This window comes from Delphinapterus leucas, chromosome 17 (assembly GCF_059928025.1).
Source record: "Delphinapterus leucas isolate spDelLeu-1000000601 "Yukka" chromosome 17, BTC_Dleu_Yukka2, whole genome shotgun sequence".
Classification (NCBI taxonomy): domain Eukaryota; kingdom Metazoa; phylum Chordata; class Mammalia; order Artiodactyla; family Monodontidae; genus Delphinapterus; species Delphinapterus leucas.
The window spans coordinates 6,255,605-6,273,554 of NC_143145.1; the positions used below are offsets into that span (position 1 = coordinate 6,255,605).

Sequence of the window (17,950 nt, forward strand, 5' to 3'; positions counted from 1 at the left end):
TGCTCCTCCGGGGACCTTGTTTAGCACCGACCACCTTGTCATAAGGATCTGTTGCTAAAGGGAAAGCAATTTTGGCCGCCTGCTCGGAAACGCTGACCACTCTGGCTGCCTGGTGATTTCGAGTTTGCAGAGTGGGTCCAGCCCCAGAGGAGGGAGAACAGAGGGGAGACAGAAGTCTGGCTTCTCTGCTTCCTCCGGAGCCAACGGGGTGTGTGACCTGGGAGAAATCACCTCCCTCTAAGCCTCAGTTTCCTCACATACCAATCAGAGTACAGGACTAGGTGATCCTTCTAGAAAGACCATCTGTGATCCTATTACTTAAGCCACTATGTAAACTGTCAGTAACGACAACTCACCAACACCTCCACGAGTATTTGCTGTTAAAATGGAGCCAAAGCCAATAAAACACACACACACAAAAAAACAAAAAAAATGGAGCCAAAGCCTTCAGCAAAAGTCTGAGTTTCCCAGTTTCACACAGTGAGAATTACCTGAGTTCAGAATGTTAAAATCTCCAAGTTTCAGGGACTGAAACTTTCTCTCTCTCTCTCTTTTTTTTTGCTGTACGCGGGCCTCTCACTGCTGTGGCCTCTCCCGTTGCGGAGCACAGGCTCCGGACGTGCAGGCTCAGCAGCCATGGCTCACGGGCCCAGCTGCTCCGCGGCACGTGGGATCTTCGCGGACCGGGGCACAAACCCGCGTCCCCTGCATCGGCAGGCAGACTCTCAACTACCGCGCCACCAGGGAAGCCCTCTTTTTTTTTTTTTTTTTTAAGAGACGAAATAGACTTATCCTTTATTCCAACTGACAAGCTGCAGAGAGCGGCAATTAGACAAACATTCCACCAGGTATCCAAGGCCCTCCCCGGCTCGGCAGAATCCCAGACCCCAGCTCCACCTCACTGTCTGGTTTAGGTTTCTTCCTCTTCTTCTTCCTCCTCCTCGTCGTCCTCACCCCAGCTGAAGGTGCCGTCGGGCAGGCTAGAGACGCGGACGACCTGCTTGCTGGGGTCCCTGAGGCTGAGGTACTTGCCCTCCTCCAGCTTCATGCAGGTGTCGATGACGCAGCACACGTGCGCCAGGCGTTCTCCACGTTCGGGTTGATCTGACTGGCAAACGCACTGGGCTTGAACTGCTGGGCGCCCAGGATGACGTGGCATGAGGAGTCTTTCACGTGGTACCAGGACGCGTAACCAAGCTTGAGGTACTCGGATCCGGCCAGCAAAGCACAGCAGGTCCAGCGGGCCAACTTGTAGCTGTTGTTCTTCAGCTCGGTGGCAGTGACGGCCCCTCACTGAGAATCCAGCTTCTGACGCCAGTCAACACCATTAGGGTGCCTGGAGTCCCACTCGTTGAGGGTCTTGATGTTGATGAAGGACACAACCCCACTGGCGCCGGTCATGACGCCGTCGTGCTCACAGTGGACGATGAGGTCAGTGTCAACTCCGAGCTTCCACCTGTGGTAACGGCGTGCCACAGAGGCGACCCCATTCTTATCCATGTCGTCCTCCACAAACGGGTTTGGGGTGGGGAAGTTGTATCTTTCCTTCCCCATCCTCAAGTACTGTGGGCAGAAGTGGTGGTTGAAGTAGGTTTGCTTCCGTGGCCAGGTTGCGGGGCGAGTTGAAGGAGTTACCTTCATCTTGAGGGGACTCGTTGGCTGCCTCACTCACCGTCAGGAGGTCAAAGTCACAGTTTTGTCCCTCTTGTCAAAGAAGAGCTTGGACCCGACTCTCTGTACAGCCATGTCCCAGGAATACACAGAGCGGGTGCAGCTCGTCAGTGTGGCCAGAATGGCGTCAGTGGCAAACACGTTCCCCTGAGTCTTTACCAGCTTCCAGATGACGGGGTGGTCCCTGGTGGCACAGTGGTTAAGAATATGCCTGCCAATGCAGGGGACACGGGTTCGACCTGGTCTGGGGAGATCCCACACGCCGCAGAGCAACTAAACCCGCGTGCCACAACTACTGAGCCTGCACTCTAGAGCCTGCGAGCCACAACTACTGAAGCCCGCGTGCCTAGAGCCCGTGCTCCGCAACAAGAGAAGCCACCGCAATGACAAGCCCGCGCACTGAAACAAAGAGTGGCCCCTGCTCGCCGCAACTAGAGAAAGCCCGCGCACAGCAACGAAGACCCAATGCAGCCAAAAATAAAAAATAAATACATTTATTATTATTTTTTAAATCTCTAAGTTTCAGGGGCCACCCCAGATGGAAAGAACTATAATCTACAGGAAGAGACCTAGGGGTCCCTTAACAAACAAACACCTTAGGGGATTCTCCTGATCACGCAAGTCGGGAAACAGTGGGATAGAGGAATGTAGCCTTGATGGTGGTGTGTGGAATCTGCAGGTTCCAGACCCACGGTTCTCAAGCCTGGGAGCATGGGAAGCACCAGGAGCTTTACCTTCCCTGCCACTCTGATGCCATTTCCAGAAATTCGGATTAAGTTGGAATGGGATTTTGTTTTGGGGGTGTTGGGGGTCTTAAGGACTCCCCAAGCGATGTTCATATGCAGCCAGGGTCAAGAACCTCCGCCCCAAACTCAAACTGGTTGTTAATCCTACGTCCTCAATGTTCCTCCTCCACCACCAAGGGGGTAAGCGGAAATCCAACCAAGTTCTGATGTTCCTGCCAGGGCTCTGCTGAGCCATCTGGCGCCTGGTAGAGACAAGGGAGGCCAGAGGACCAAGTTCCACCACACAGCAGCACAGGAGCAAGAGATGGGAGGTTCCTTGTGCATAATGGGGGCATCGACTGCTCCATGTTGCCGGGAGATGGGACTCACATTATGTCTGTTCACGTCGTAAGTACTCAGCGGAGGCTGGTTGGATTGAAACCTGGGAAGAACCAGGACGGCTTTTAGGAGATCACAGGAATCCTTCAGTCCTAAGATACTTGGCAAATACTGTCAAGAGCAAGTTGATCATTTTATTCAATTTTTAAAAGCAGAAATCGTGGTAACTATAGCTGCTATTTTTTGAGCTCCGACTACGCCCTCTGCACTAGGTTAGACCCAACAATGAGCACCACCAACCCTCACACCATCCGCAGAAATTAGGAGTCTGACCCCATGTGTCTTAGGCAAGGACACTCAAGGTCAAAGATGCGAAGGCTGCACAGCCAGCACAGAAGTCCAAATCCACATCTGCTCCCTTCCCCAGGACACGCCAGCCCCACAGTTTATTCAGCAGATTGTCTGATCTCTGTGTAACGAAGCCTCTCCCTCTGCCCATCACCTAATTCCATGTAATCTCCATGAGTGCTGTCTCTGGAGCACTGTCTCTGTAGGAGAGAGCCGCCCTTCTCAGCCGTCTGAAATGTCTACACCATGAGCGGGGGCCCGTCTGTAGGAGGTGGTGTGGCAGTTAAGCGGCCAACGTAAGTCTATTACGGGAGGAGCGTCCATTCTGAGGGTGACCTGACATTTTTTAAATGTCTATTTGCCACCAACAATATCCTTTCAAACTTTTCAAAATCCTCTAAAACCAACAAAGTCAGCCACAGTGTGAATCAGCCTACCTTCCCTGTCACTGCCTGAGTACTGCTATTTCAGCAGTGAAAGGAGACGTGTGTGTGCGTGTGTGTATGTGTATCTGTCTCTCTGTGTGTATGCGTGTGTGGGCACATAAGTGTGGGCGCATGTGTGTACGTGTATTTGAATATATGCATCTGTCTATGTGTATGTGCATGTGTCTATGCATGGGTGGGTACATATGTGAGTGCATATGTGCATGTGTGCATATCTGTGTGTGTGTGTGTTTGCGTGCATGCGGAAACGTGTGTATGTATGTGTGTGGTTTAAATCCTATGGATTTAGAAGCCATAGGGACTAGGACGTGTAGACAAGACAGAAAAGTCCCCAACAACAAAGTGGACACAGGACAGAATAGAAGAACCTGATTCCATTCATTCCTTTCACGATGCAGAAGGAGAGAAAAGAGCACAGATCTGAAGACACAATCAGCCCTCGAATCCCAGCTCGCCTCTGGTAATTTATCAAATGGGTTATAGGACTCAGAATCCTCAACTATTAGATAGAAGGAGAAAATAGCTGTATATGGAACTGATGCCCACCTTGATCACTTGCAGATCTCAGCAGGTCATTTAACTTCTCTGTGCCTCAGTTTCCCCATAGGATTATTATGATGATTAAATGAGCTAATAAATGTAAAACAAAACATATGGCATGTAATAAGTGTCACTGTTACTCCTAACTCAAATATATTATTGCTTTGTTCCACTTCACTATCCTGGGAAAGACATCAAAGACGTATTTCCTTTAATATTCAAGTTAGAGAAACTGCCACCCCCGTGACTGTGAATCGACAGAGCATCCGGTCTTTCTCCTGGGGTTGCCCCCTCTCCGAAATGACTATGGCTCTCCAAGCGCTGCTTAATGGTTCTACTAACCCGCTCTGGTTGCAGGTATTTCTTCTTTCTCCAGCCATTCACGGTCCAAGTTGTCATTGCTCCACAATTTCTTTTACAGAAAGTATCCTGGTTTGTTCTAAGCTTGGGCACAATCTTCTCTGTTCACTTCTCCGCATCCGCTACCCCGCCGGTCTCTAACATTGCCTGGGGTTTGGCAAACCTTACTCCATGCTAGAGGAATAGCAAACAATAAAGCAACGAGTGGCGTATGTTTCTCCCGAGGTTGTTCCTGGGTCTCACAACTGTTAACTCAAACTTGGGATTTCATTTCACATCTGGCAGCCTTCCTGGTGAAGGAGGCATCCAATCCTCATTGATGAGACCCCCCTGCCAATCCCTCCTTCAGAGACCAGACAGCCGTTCCTTGGTGCACAGAAAGAAGGTCCCTTCCAGCTCCCTGCCCACATCTGGCTCAGGCTGGCTTCTTCTCTGACCCAGAATGTGAGAAAGCAGGGAGCACCCATTTCTTCAGGACACGCCCTGCTCTTCCATCCACCTACGGGATGGAATCTGATTGCCCAGGACAGACAGGGCAGTCGTTGTTGGCATTTGTTTCTCAACTTAAATAGAGCAGGTTGAGAACACCAAGAGTCCAGCACAAATCCACATTTAGGAGGAGTAATTCTTCAAGGGCTGGGTCAGGAGAAAGACACGCTCAACTTACATCAAAAGGCCAAGTGGGGCTTCCCTGGTGGCACAGTGGTTGAGAGTCCGCCTGCTGATGCAGGGGACACGGGTTCGTGCCCTGGTCCGGGAAGATCCCACATGCCGCGAAGCGGCTGAGCCCGTGAGCCATGGCCGCTGAGCCTGCGTGTCCGGAGCCTGTGCTCCGCAACGGTAGAGGCCACAAGAGTGAGAGGCCCGCGTACCGCCAAAAAAAAAAAAAAAAAGGCCAAGTGCTCCGTTCAGCAGAACAATAGGTGGTGGGTTTTCCTGATATGAAACCAAAGAGCTTCAGTAGTAATTTTCCGACAGATAATTAATACTCCCCAACTGCAGGAAGCAAATGTTATCAGTGACCCCAAAATGTCCACATTCCAATGAAAGAAAAAAAATTAAAGACCCTATTCCTTGGGCACCTCATCAACAGAGATGTGGTGAAGACAAAGTGAAATGTGCTTTGTGAATTTTAGAAATTTTAGCAAATTAGGGCACAGGGAGACTTGAGAGGAAGACACCAATTCTTCAAATCTGGTAGTTAAATCCTAGAGCAGTGACTCAAAAAACTTAAGAAACATCAATGTGTTTTTGCCCCAAGCTGGTGCCACCAGCCAAACGGGGAGCATGAGGGGAGTTGCCTACCTTGCAAGCTGTTTTGAGGATTAAATGAACAAACAGACGTGAAATCTCAGTGTAAATGGTTGTTCTACCCCCATCACCTTTCTTATTTCCACAGTGCCCAGAACTGCACCTTATACACTGCAAAGTCTGAGATGAGTTCTGTACAGTAAGTGATGAATATAAAGCTGGAGTCTGAAGAAGAGGTGAATGGCACCCTGCTGCCCCAAGGTCAAAGGAAGTGAGGGCTCCCAGGGGCCTCAGAGGTCATGCCGGCCAGTCCCCCTGCTCTGCAGGAGAGGGAGCCTGTCCTGAGCGGCCAAGGAGCCTTCCCACGGCCACACGACAACCCTCCTCATTCTCAGATGGGAGGTCACGCAGGCTCCTTTTCTGCTCCAGATCTCCCCGTGGGATCAGGCCGAGGCCGGGACTCCTCCTGAAATTTCAGCCTTGCCTCCCTCCTACCCCTTCCCTATCTTGCACCCTCCACCCTCCACCAATGCTTTTACTTGTAGGCTCTCCTTCGAAAATCCCTTGCACTCAGATCCTTGGCTTGAAGTGTGTTTCTTGGAAGAAACTGACCTAAGACAGACCCTATCACTCTAGCACCCCTTCTACTGGATGTCTTTTTTTTTAAACTCAAAAATGTTATTTTATTTTGAATCCCAGTTTTAATCTTTTCATGCTTAACTTTTTGTTTGTTTTAATTAATTTTTATTGGAGTATAGCTGCTTTACAGTGTCGTGTTAGCTTCGACGGTACAGCAAAGTGAATCAGCTATACGTATACATATATCCCCTCTTTTTTGGATTTCCTTCCCATTTAGGTCACCACAGAGCACTGAGTAGAGTTCCCTGTGCTATACGGTCGGTCCTCATTAGTTATCTAATGCTTTTTGTAGGTTCAGGAAGTGTCTGTAGGGTTTCAAAGCTACTCTAGGTATTCTGGACAAAATCGGTAGTTTTCAAACTGTCTTCGGAAGCAGCAACCATTTTTCAGATGAAGCAAAACCTTCCTTGGAGCCACAATGTAGAAAACAGATACGAGTCCCTTGCTCAGTCCGCAGATGGTGGGACTTGAAGCCCCTTCTGTCGGTGTTCTCTTTACCCCCGTCATCCCCAAGTCACCTCTTGAAGATGTGAATATTCAGTGAAACCCTACTGGCAAACAAGCAAATTGAGCTGTTTGCTGTGATGCCTCATGATTTGACTTTGGTGCTCTGGAATGCAGTTCTCAGGTCAATTTCTATTTTTGTAGAAGAAAAGCAAAGGGGTCCCATCCCTCCTTGTTTCAGCAGGTGACCACTGCTTCCGTTCCTGGCACCATTCCCAGACCCCTGGCTGCTCGCGCCCCACCCCCTTGCCAAGCTCCACTATCAACCTCAGGTGACCAGGCGAGCTGCAATCTACTTTCCTTTTATTGCAGTTTGGGGTCTCATGCATCATGCTGCCAGATGTGACCAGAAGCCTTAGCAGTCAAATGCCCGCTGCCATTTACAGTCTGAATTCAGAAGTGGCGAGCACCTCTTTCCCGGGGCAAGCCTGCCTTTCTGCAAGAACTCACCATCCGTCATTTCACTGACCAGCCCTCTCCCAAAAATACATTAAAAGGCTCAAAGAAAAGTAATGTAGCCCAGCAGTGCATTGTAATACAACAACATTTGCAGGGAAGTGTAAATGACCAGACTCCCTGTCCTCCAGAGCAATATCAACTTGATACCACCCGCTTCATTTATAAACTAATTTCACACTCATGAAATCATTCCTATTTTCTGGCAGAAATATTTATGCCTGAGGTTCTTTGAAAACCCATATATATACTTCAAAACCCAAAGGTGGCACTTGGGATGTGCCAGGGAGAAAGTGACCCAGAATGGCCTTCATGGGGAAGAGCGGTTGGGTACTGGGACAGTAACGGGTTGCCCTGACTGAGAGAAATTCTTTTACCTCAAAGGCCAGGGATATTGAAAAACTTTTCACACTTCGTCAGCTCGGAGGAGGAGGCAGATTGTGGCTTCAACAGAGGCAGCTGCTGAAGGCATCGCGGCAAAAACGAAAAAATACAACCTCCCCAGCATCCGTGCAGAGCTGCAGTGTCACAAACAGCAACAGACCTAGAACCTTTGAAAGACGGCAAAAAGACGCAGCCACAAAACGTGCAGTTTGAACTTTCTACATCATTCCGAGAAGAATAATTTTACATTCTTGGGGCATCAGCCCAGTTAGGAGAAAGCCCACGTTTGATATACACTGACAGAAGCAACGCGAGATTCACATCCCGGAAGGGAGGATGGGAATGGCGGAAGACGGGACCAACCTTCAACACACACCCATAACCTGTCAGAGCCAGCGACTCCTTTCTCAAGACTTCTTTAGGACTCTTGTGAGGCGGGATTATTATTTAACACCTGTATGACACCTCAAAGAAGCTGTGATCTGAGAGGCAGAGGTTTAGGGGATCTGACAAAGCTGAGTTTGCCCCCATTACTTGCTAGTGTGACCCAGGGGAAGTTGATTACTGTTTCTAAGTATTCGCTTCATTTGGAAACGGGAATAATGTCTAATTCACAGGGTGGCTGCAGGAATAAAATGATGCCTGTAGCTTTCCTGACATAATGTATGAAATAAAACAGGTGGTGGAAAATGCCAGTTCCTCTCTTCCTTCTCCTTGCACATTGTGTGACTGATAAACATATATACAGTCTATCACATAAAAAAAATTATCTGCTCGGAGCCTTCTTTCTGATGGTGGATGACACCAAACTATACCTTGATCTAATCGAACACCACTGTCATCATTTAGCGAAGACCCACTGGGTTGACTAAGTTTTGAATGACTGGGTCTGTTCACTTGCATCTTTATGCTCAGCTCTGCTGTTAACAGCCGGTGGGATTTTAGGCAAGTTAATTAAAAAGGCAAAGTCTCATTTTGCTACTGTGAAATGAACATTTATGGCTGAGTAATATTCCATTGTATAAAAAAAGAATGAAATAATGCCATTTGCAGCAACATGGATGGACCTAGAGATTACATACTAAGTGAAGTAAGTCAGGGAAAGACAAGTGCCATGTAATACGGCTTATATGTAGAATCTAAACAAATGATACAAATGAACTTATATATAAAACGGAAATAGGCCCACAGACATAGAAAACAAACTTACAGTTACCAAAGGGAAAAGAAGGAGGAGGATAAATTAGGAGTTTAGGATTAACATATACACACTATTAGATATAAAATAGATAACCAGCAAGGACCTACTGTATAGCACATGGAACTATACTCAATATTTTGTAATAACCTACAAAGGAAAAGAATCTGAAAAAAATAGATATATATGTATGTATATATCTATACATATAGATCACTTTGCTGTACACTTGAAATCACTTTGAAATCACTTTGCTGTACACCTGAAATCACTTTGAAATCACTTTGCTGTACACTTGAAATCAATGAATCACTTCGCTGTACACTTGAAACTAACACAACACTGTAAATCAACTATATTCCAATTTTTTAAAAATGAACATTTAGCCCAGTGATCTCTCCTTTCCCTTCCAGACCATTTCCAGAGAATGTGTTACAGACACAAAGTGTAAAGGGAGTTCTGACAGAGATGAAGATACGGTGGGATGCTTCTTCTTGGAAGTGAGTGTTTGGGTATCACCACTGCACGAGGTGGAAACTAACCCAGAAAAGAAAAGAGCTGCTTGCAAAAGTGAAGCACATCTGACAATAAGTGACGGGGAAAATATTACATATGCAGATTCATCACCTATGAGGATGTGCTCAATCGTGCTGAAAAGAAAGATCACCAGTTATTAAGGTAAACTCATTTTGGCTTACTCTGATCAAGAAATCCAAGCAAAATTCCATTCTGCTCTCAAGTTGGCTCACCTTCATGAGTTCTCTATGATTAACCCTAGCGATAAGTGACACACCGTCTCACCACTCCTCACCCCAGAGACACCATCACTACTGCCCTCTCCTCTAGACAACTCATCCTATACCTCTTCCACTTCCTCTCTCATAGAAGTGGTACCAAATTGTTCAAGACGTCTTTCAAAAATATGCAAAACCTTTGCTGTTTCATAATTGCCTACTGAATGCAAGATCAACTCTTTCATGGTCTTCCTTAGAGTCCTTGAGCACCAGCCTTGTGCCGGGAATTACGCCAGTTAGAGAATAAAGGGGTGAGTGGAGCCTGGTCCTTGCCCCCAGAAGCAAAAATTCTGAGTGAGATGCAGAAGACAAGCCAACAGAGCATGTTAATATTGGGGAGAGATGCCTTATGGAAGAAAGTGCTGTTGCAGGCGGAGGAGGAAAGATTCCTCCTGACACTGTCATTGGGGATGACCTTGAGGACAAAGCACAGTAACCGACGGATGTGTTGAGCACACCCCATAGTTTCCTGCCTTCCTGCCTCTGTTCACGTTGTTTCCTCTGCCCACATTCCACCCCATTCCCTCCTTCCAGATAAAACCTTCCTAACATGGGTCAAGCAACAGCTCCTTCCGGGAATTTTCCCCAACATACCCAGCTGGAATTACAGATTTCCTCCTGAGGGATTGCTCACAGTGGGCTGCTGGGCGCTCTATTTAGCTGTCATTTTATTTTCTGTTCTTGTTAGAGCCACTTGTTTACATGTGTCCCCCAGCTCAGCTGTGGGCTCTTAGAGAGCAGACTCCATGCTCTATTCATCTCCTTAGTTCCCATAGCCCTAAGTACAATGCATTGCATCTAGTAGGCAATGGATAAACAGCGGCTAAATTGAATTGTATTCATAGTCAATCCTTGTTTAAAGAGAGCAGCTGAGGTTCATCCTTAGCGTGTAGAGAGGGAAGTACATGATAATGCCTTATCCTGGGCATCCCCAAACCTCAGACTTTCTGCTCAGGTCCAGGTGTACTTCCTTTCATCTTTCTTCCATGTATCAGCTCGTCTGCAGGCTCCACTCATTCGTACCCTTGAAATGTATACAACTGGGATTCTCTTTGCTCCATATGTGGATTCTGTTCCCTACTTTGCTTGTAACTATTCTACACTTTGATTTTCTCTTGTTTTTTCAAGCATCACTACAAGTTACTTCTGTGTCTTGCCCGTTTCTTTTCTTACCTGTGTCAGGCTCCTCTTGTTGAGGACTGGGTTTGTTTCCCCTCTACAAAATAAAACTTTTCTTCCCCCAAACTGTACTTTGTCATCTTCCTTTCCCCTGGAAGCTAATCAGAGGAAGCAATATAACCCTCATCAATGCTCTCATCAGGGAGTAGATGATCCTCTGAAAAGGTTCTCTCCACGTGGTCCAGGGTGACCTCTCAAAACTCCCCCTCTTCCTCCCCAGAATCTTTGGTCCATGCATCTCACCTCGGACAGCCAAAGGATCCTTGCTGACCAATCTTAACACACAGATTCTGTTTGTGATCAGCTAACCCTCTATCTGCTCACAGATAAGGATTCTGCCTTAGTCTGTACCTCCTACTAGACTCACAGCCTGCTTTCTACAAAAGAGCTGCCGTTTGTCACATTTTCCTGTAATTTGCTCTCATGAGTCAACCTCCTTAACATTCTTTGAAACTTCACCATTATCTTTATTTCCATTTCAAGTGCCTCACCTGGATGAACCGACAGCACCTCACCTCACTCAAGTCTTAACCTCTCTCCAACCCATTCACTATGGTAACGGTCTCCTTTTTGACTATATTTGATTGCACTCCAAAAGTAAAAAATATTTCAGCGTGCTCTCTCACCCTCAATCTCTATCTATCTACCTATCTACCTACCTATCCATCCATCTACCTAGCTACTACCTATAATTTATGAGTTGTAAATATAGATTTATCATTACCATTACTTAATATCTCAACACAAAACATACATTTCCATGAGGCTCACCATTAATGATTATGAATAGAATTCACATTCTGCTTTTCTCTTATTCAACAGAGTCACTTACTCACCCTTCCTGTGTATCAGGCAGCGGACTCTTGCACGGGGCAGGGGCTGAACTGGGTCTGATTACTAACTCAGAGCTGGTGGTAAGTCAGGCGCATTCATACACCTCCACCCCCGAGTCCTCCAGGCAGTGGATTAGAGCTGTTTCTCGCTTCCCGGGCATCTTCCTCCCCACGTGACCCCAGCAAAATGCAGCTGTGCTCCAGGGCTCCACGTAACCTACACAGGGAGACACTCGCTTAGACAACAACCCAGGAGGCTCACGGTCCTCAATTCACGGATTTCCACTTCCTGGGGAACCTACAAACCAGTGGGATTTGATGTGGACACAGGACTCTGTTAAAGCAGGATCCGCTCCGCGTTTTACTGTAGTTGTCTCACTGACCCTGAGAATAAGGGATCTGGGAGAAGCCCTGGCACCACTGTACGGAGGAGGCGACTGGGCTGCTTCTCCTCGGGCCCCTTCCTGAGGCTTTCTGTTCTTCCTCACCTCTCAGCCTTGGGGTGCCCCTGGGCTCTGACCCACTCGCTTCTCATCACCCTCCCTCGTTAGCGGACCTCCTATATTCCCATGACTTCAAATGACATCTGTTTTTCAAGTTTTTTTTTTAAATTAAGGTAAGTGCCATAAAGTGAAATGCACATATCTTAAGTGTACAGTTAGATGATTTTTGACAAACATATGGACTTGCATAACCAATAGCCCAACCCCAAACAAGATACAAAATATTTCCGTCACACCAGAAACTTCTTTTATATTCTCTTCCACTCAATTCCTGACCCTCCCACAGAGACAGCCACTCCTCTGAGTTCTGTCCTCCTAGATTAGTTTTGCCTATTTGTAAACTTCATACAAGTGGAATCATACAACACATCCTCTTTCCTGTCTGTCTTATTCTGATAAGCATAAAGTTTTCAAGATTCATCCTGTGTTGATGAGTGAATTAGTAGTTCCTTATTTTTCATTACGGACACGTGTTCCACTGTGCAAATATAGCACAATTGGGTTGCAGCTCAACTTGAAGGGAACTTAGAGGTTGTCACTCCCATCTTTACAACAAGAAAAAAACTGAACCATGAGAATCAGTGATTTCTGTTAGACCCATCAGAGAACTGAGGTTACGGGGAAACTACGGCCCTAAAATCTGGAGAGAGAGGTGAATGCAGAGTCTCATCTGAGAACAGAAGCATCTGAAGCCGGAAACTGGTGGGAACACTTGCACGGTAATTTTGACAAATCGGTGGAGGCTGAGGGGGAGTAGCCTGTGTCTTAGGGAGGCCACCACACCTTTGCAGGTTTTAGCTCCAGCAATCCTAGTGGGTCCTCACACTGCAGAGCTGAGAGAGGTTCCCTTGTGGCCCTGGCAGGTGGAAGAGAAGAGTAATCCTTGTGAAATGCCCCCAGCCCCTTTTTCACAACAGAGTCCAACCCTCCAGGGGAAAATATTTCACCAGCATTCTACCCCACCTTGGAGAAAAGCATTTGCAACCAAACATTTCTGGTACTAACTTCTGTAAGGCGGAGGTGCAAGGCCAGGCTGACCCTTCTCCAAAAAGACCTCTCTGGACCCCCATGGTGGCCACTAAGAACTCTTCCTCCAGCCCCTGGCCCAGCCCTGTCTTTGCAGATATGACACTATATTAAAAATATCTGCCCATATATTTGTCTTCTCTATCAGAATATGATCCTCAAGGCAGAGGCAGTGCCTTGTCCATCTTGGTGTCTCCAGGACCACAGCAGGACTTGCACTTGGAGAGCCCGCAGATCATTCAAGTGCGAGTGTGTGATAATTTGAGTTAAAAGATTGTCTTTGTAGTGAGGGGGAAATGAGCTCAAAATTCTTCTTCAATTTAGGAACTCATGATATTTCACAGAAATTCGGTTCTGTAACTTCCCGTGTGTATAAGTCTCCTCACCACCTAAAGGTATGAGTCTTCATGCTTCCTTCCTTCTGTCCCATTTATTTCATATTATCTACCACTCTCCTAGGCATGGCAGTGACTTCTAAAGCTTGAGCTTTTAGGTGCCGAGGGCAAGAGCAGGAAGTTCACAAAGCAAAAATACAAATGGATAATAATTATATAAAAAATATTTAACCGCACTAATTATAAAAAACTGCACTCGTACAATAACACTAAAATATCACTTTTTCCTTCAATTATCAACGTCGTTTTAAGTGAATGTTCCCAGCTGCTGATATTCAGCAAAACACAATCTCCAAAGCACTAATACGTCAATGCCCGTAATGACCCCGTTACATAGATGTGACCTCTATTTCACATTCAGGGAAATGAGTCTCCAAGAAGATAAAGCCTCTGACTGTTTAAATTGTCCATCCACAATCCCAAATCCTCTTCATCTCTTAACACTAGTTCCAGGTATTATCTCTTTCAGGAAACCTTCTAGGATAGAGAACCTTAAGCTGGCATACTCCATAATCTCCTGTGCATATCCCTCCATCTCTGAACTTGCACGGCATTTCACATGCATTTGTTTAACGATCTTCCTCTCCTTTCATGATCATCATGAAAATATTGACTGCTTCGGTTAATCTCTGTATACCCTCCTCCCATCTTCAGCCGCCCGCCATACCATGAACTAGCCAGCCTCAGTGAACGTGTGTTGAACTAAAGACTGAAAGATGGTGACCCAGATCTGAAACTTTACCTTTCTGACCTCAAAATCCAGGCTCTTTCTATTATAATACATAATGCAGCCTTGCTGAATTTATTGATGTCTAGCTGCTGATGGGCTTGGAAATACAGCCTACAGGGCAGGCGAGTCAAGATTCCTCTCCTTTGACTGGTATGTATGATACACCCTGCCTGAAAAACAGCTTGCTTCACCTTTCTTTGGTAGACAAAATTTCAGCAATAAACATCGTATTCTGTAGGGAATGAGCATCCTCCTGGAAACCCACCTGGCCTTTAACTGCCAGGCAACGAGAGAGAGAGGCTTTCCTTTCTTTTTTTTTTTTTAACATCTTTATTGGGGTATAATTGCTTTACAATGGTGTGTTAGTTTCACGAAGTGAATCAGCTATATACGTATACATATATCCCCATATCCCCTCACTCTTGCATCTCCCTCCCACCCTCCCTATCCCACCCCTCTAGGTGGTCACAAAGCACCAAGATGAGCTCCCTGTGCTATGCAGCTGCTTCCCACTAGCTATCTATTTAACATTTGGTAGTGTATACATGTCCATACCACTCTCTCACTTCGTCCCAGCTTACCCTTCCCCCTCCCTCCCTGTGTCCTCAAGTCCATTCTCTACATCTGCGTCTTTATTCCTGTCCTGCCCCGAGGTTCTTCAGAAAAAAAAAACACAACAGTTTTTGTTTTGTTTTGTTTTTTTAGATTCCATATATACGTGTTAGCATACGGTATTTGTTTTTCTCTTTCTGACTTACTTCACTCTGTATGACAGACTCTAGGTCCATCCACCTCACTACAAATAACTCAATTTCGTTTCTTTTTATGGCTGAGTAATATTCCATTGTATATATGTGCCACATCTTCTTTATCCATTCATCCGATGATGGACACTTAGGTTGCTTCCATCTCCTGGCTATTGTAAATAGAGCTGCAATGAACATTGTGGTACATGACTCTTTTTGAATTATGGTTTTCTCAGGGTATATGCCCAGTAGTGGGATTGCTGGGTCGTATGGTAGTTCTATTTTTAGTTTTTTAAGGAACCTCCATACTGTTCTCCATAGTGGCTGTATCAATTCACATTCCCACCAACAGTACAAGAGGGTTCCCTTTTCTCCACACCCTCGCCAGCATTTATTATTTTTAGACATTTTGATGAGGCCATTCTGACTGGTGAGAGGTGATACCTCATTATAGTTTTCATTTGCATTTCTCTAATGATTAGTGATGTTGAGCATCCTCTCGTGTTTGTTGGCAATCTGTATATCTTCTTTGGAGAAATGTCTATTTATGTCTTCTGCCCATTTTTGGATTGGGTTGTTTTTTTGATATTGAGCTACATGAGCTGCTTGTATATTTTGGAGATTAATCCTTTGTCAGTTGCTTCATTTGCAAATATTTTCTCCCATTCTGAGGGTTGTCTTTTCATCTTGTTTATGGTTTCCTTTGCTGTGCAAGAGCTTTTAAGTTTCATTAGGTCCCGTTTGTTTAATTTTGTTTTTATTTCCCTTTCTCTAGGAGGTGGGTCAAAAATGATCTTGCTGTGATTTATGTCATAGAGTGTTCTGCTTCTGTTCTCCTCTAACAGTTTTATAGTGTCTGGCATTTAGGTCTTTAATCCATTTTGAGTTTATTTTTGTGTATGGTGTTAGGGAGTGCTCTAATTTCATTCTTTTACATGTAGCTGCCCAGTTTTCCCAGCACCACTTATTGAAGAGGCTGTCTTTTTCTCCATTGCATATTCTTGCCTCCTTTATAAAAGATAAGGTGACCATATGTGCATGGGTTTATCTCTGCACTTTCTATCCTGTTCCATTGATCTCTATTTCTGTTTCTGTGCCAGAACCATACTGTCTTGATGACTGTAGCTTTGTAGTATTGTCTGAAGTCAGGGAGCCTGATTCCTCCAGCTCCATTTTTCTTTCTCAAGATTGCTTTGGCTATTCGGGGTCTTTTGTGTTTCCATACAAATTGTGAATTTTTTTGTTCTAGTTCTGTGAAAAATGCCATTCGTAGTTTGATAGGGATTGCATTGAATCTGTAGATTGCTTTGGGTAGTAGAGTCATTTTCACAATGTTGATTTTTCCAACCCAAGAACATGGTATATCTCTCCATCTGTTTGTATCATCTTTAATTTCTTTCATCAGTGTCTTATAGTTTTCTACATATAGGTCTTTTGTCTCCTTAGGTAGGTTTATTCCTAGGTATTTTATTCTTTTTGTTGCAATGGTAAATGGAAGCGTTTCCTTAAGTTCTTTTTCAGATTTCATCGTTAGTATATAGGAATGCCAGAGATTTCTGTGCATTAATTTTGTATCCTGCTACTTTACCAAATTCATTGATTAGCTCTAGTAGTTTTCTGGTAGCATCTTTAGGATTCTCTATGTATAGTATCATGTCATCTGCAAACAGTGACAGCTTTACTTCTTCTTTTCCAATTTGGATTCCTTTTATTTCTTTTTATTCTCTGATTGCTATGGCTAAAACATCCAAAACTATGTTGAATAACAGTGGTGAGGAGAGTGGGCAACTTTGTCTTGTTCCTGCTCTTAGTGGAAATGGTTTAAGTTTGTCACCATTGAGAACGATGTTGGCTGTGGGTTTGTCATATATGGTGTTTATTATGTTGAAGTAAGTTCCCTGTATTCCTACTTTCTGGAGGGATTTTATCATAAATGGGTGTTGAATTTTGTTGAAAGCTTTTTCTGCTTCTATTGAGGTTAATAAATAGTTTTTATTCTTCAATTTGTTAATATGGTGTATCACACTGATTGCTTTCTGTATAGTATATTGAAGAATCCTTGCATTTCTGGGATAAACCCCACTTGATCATGGTGTATGATCCTTTTACTGTGCTGTTGGATTCTGTTTGCTTGTATTTTGTTGTGGATTTTTACATCTATGTTCATCAGTGATATTGGCCTGTAGTTTTCTTTTTTTGTGGCATCTTTGTGTGGTTTTGGTATCAGGGTGGTGGTGGCTTCATAGAATGAGTTTGGGAGTGTTCCTCACTCTGCTATCTTATGGAAGAGTTTGAGAAGGGTAGGTGTTAGCTCTTCTCTAAATGTTTGATAGAATTCGCCTGGGAAGCCATCTGTTCCTGGGCTTTTGTTTGTTGGAAGATTTTTAATCACAGTCTCAATTTCAGTGCTTGTGATTGGTCTGCTTATATTTTCTATTTCTTCCAGGTTCAGTCTCAGAAGGTTGTGCTTTTCTAAGAATTTGTCCATTTCTTCCAGGTTGTCCATTTTATTGGCATATAGTTGCTTGTAGTAATCTCTCATGATCCTTTGTATTTCTGCAGTGTCAGTTGTTACTTCTCCTTTTCCATTTCTAATTCTATTGATTTGAGTCTTTTCCCTTTTTTTCTTGATGAGTCTGGCTAATGGTTTATCAATTTTGTTTATTTTCACAATGAACCAGCTTTTAGTTTTACTGAACTTTGCTATTGTTTCCTCCATTTCTTTTTCAATTATTTCTGATCTGATCTTTATGATTTCTTTCCTTCTGCTAACTTTGGGGTTTTTTGGTTCTTCTTTCTCTAATTGCTTTAGGTGCAAGGTTAGGTTGTTTATTTGAGATGTTTCTTGTTTCTTCAGGTAGGATTGTGTTGCTATAAACTTCC

At 44.9% G+C, this 17,950-nt stretch overlaps 1 pseudogene; it reads right to left on the minus strand.

Moving 5' to 3' along the window:
* Positions 1-539: 539 nt before the first annotated feature.
* On the minus strand, positions 540-7,751 carry LOC111165158 (eukaryotic translation initiation factor 3 subunit D pseudogene; annotated as a pseudogene).
* Between the last annotated feature and the right edge of the window lie 10,199 nt (positions 7,752-17,950).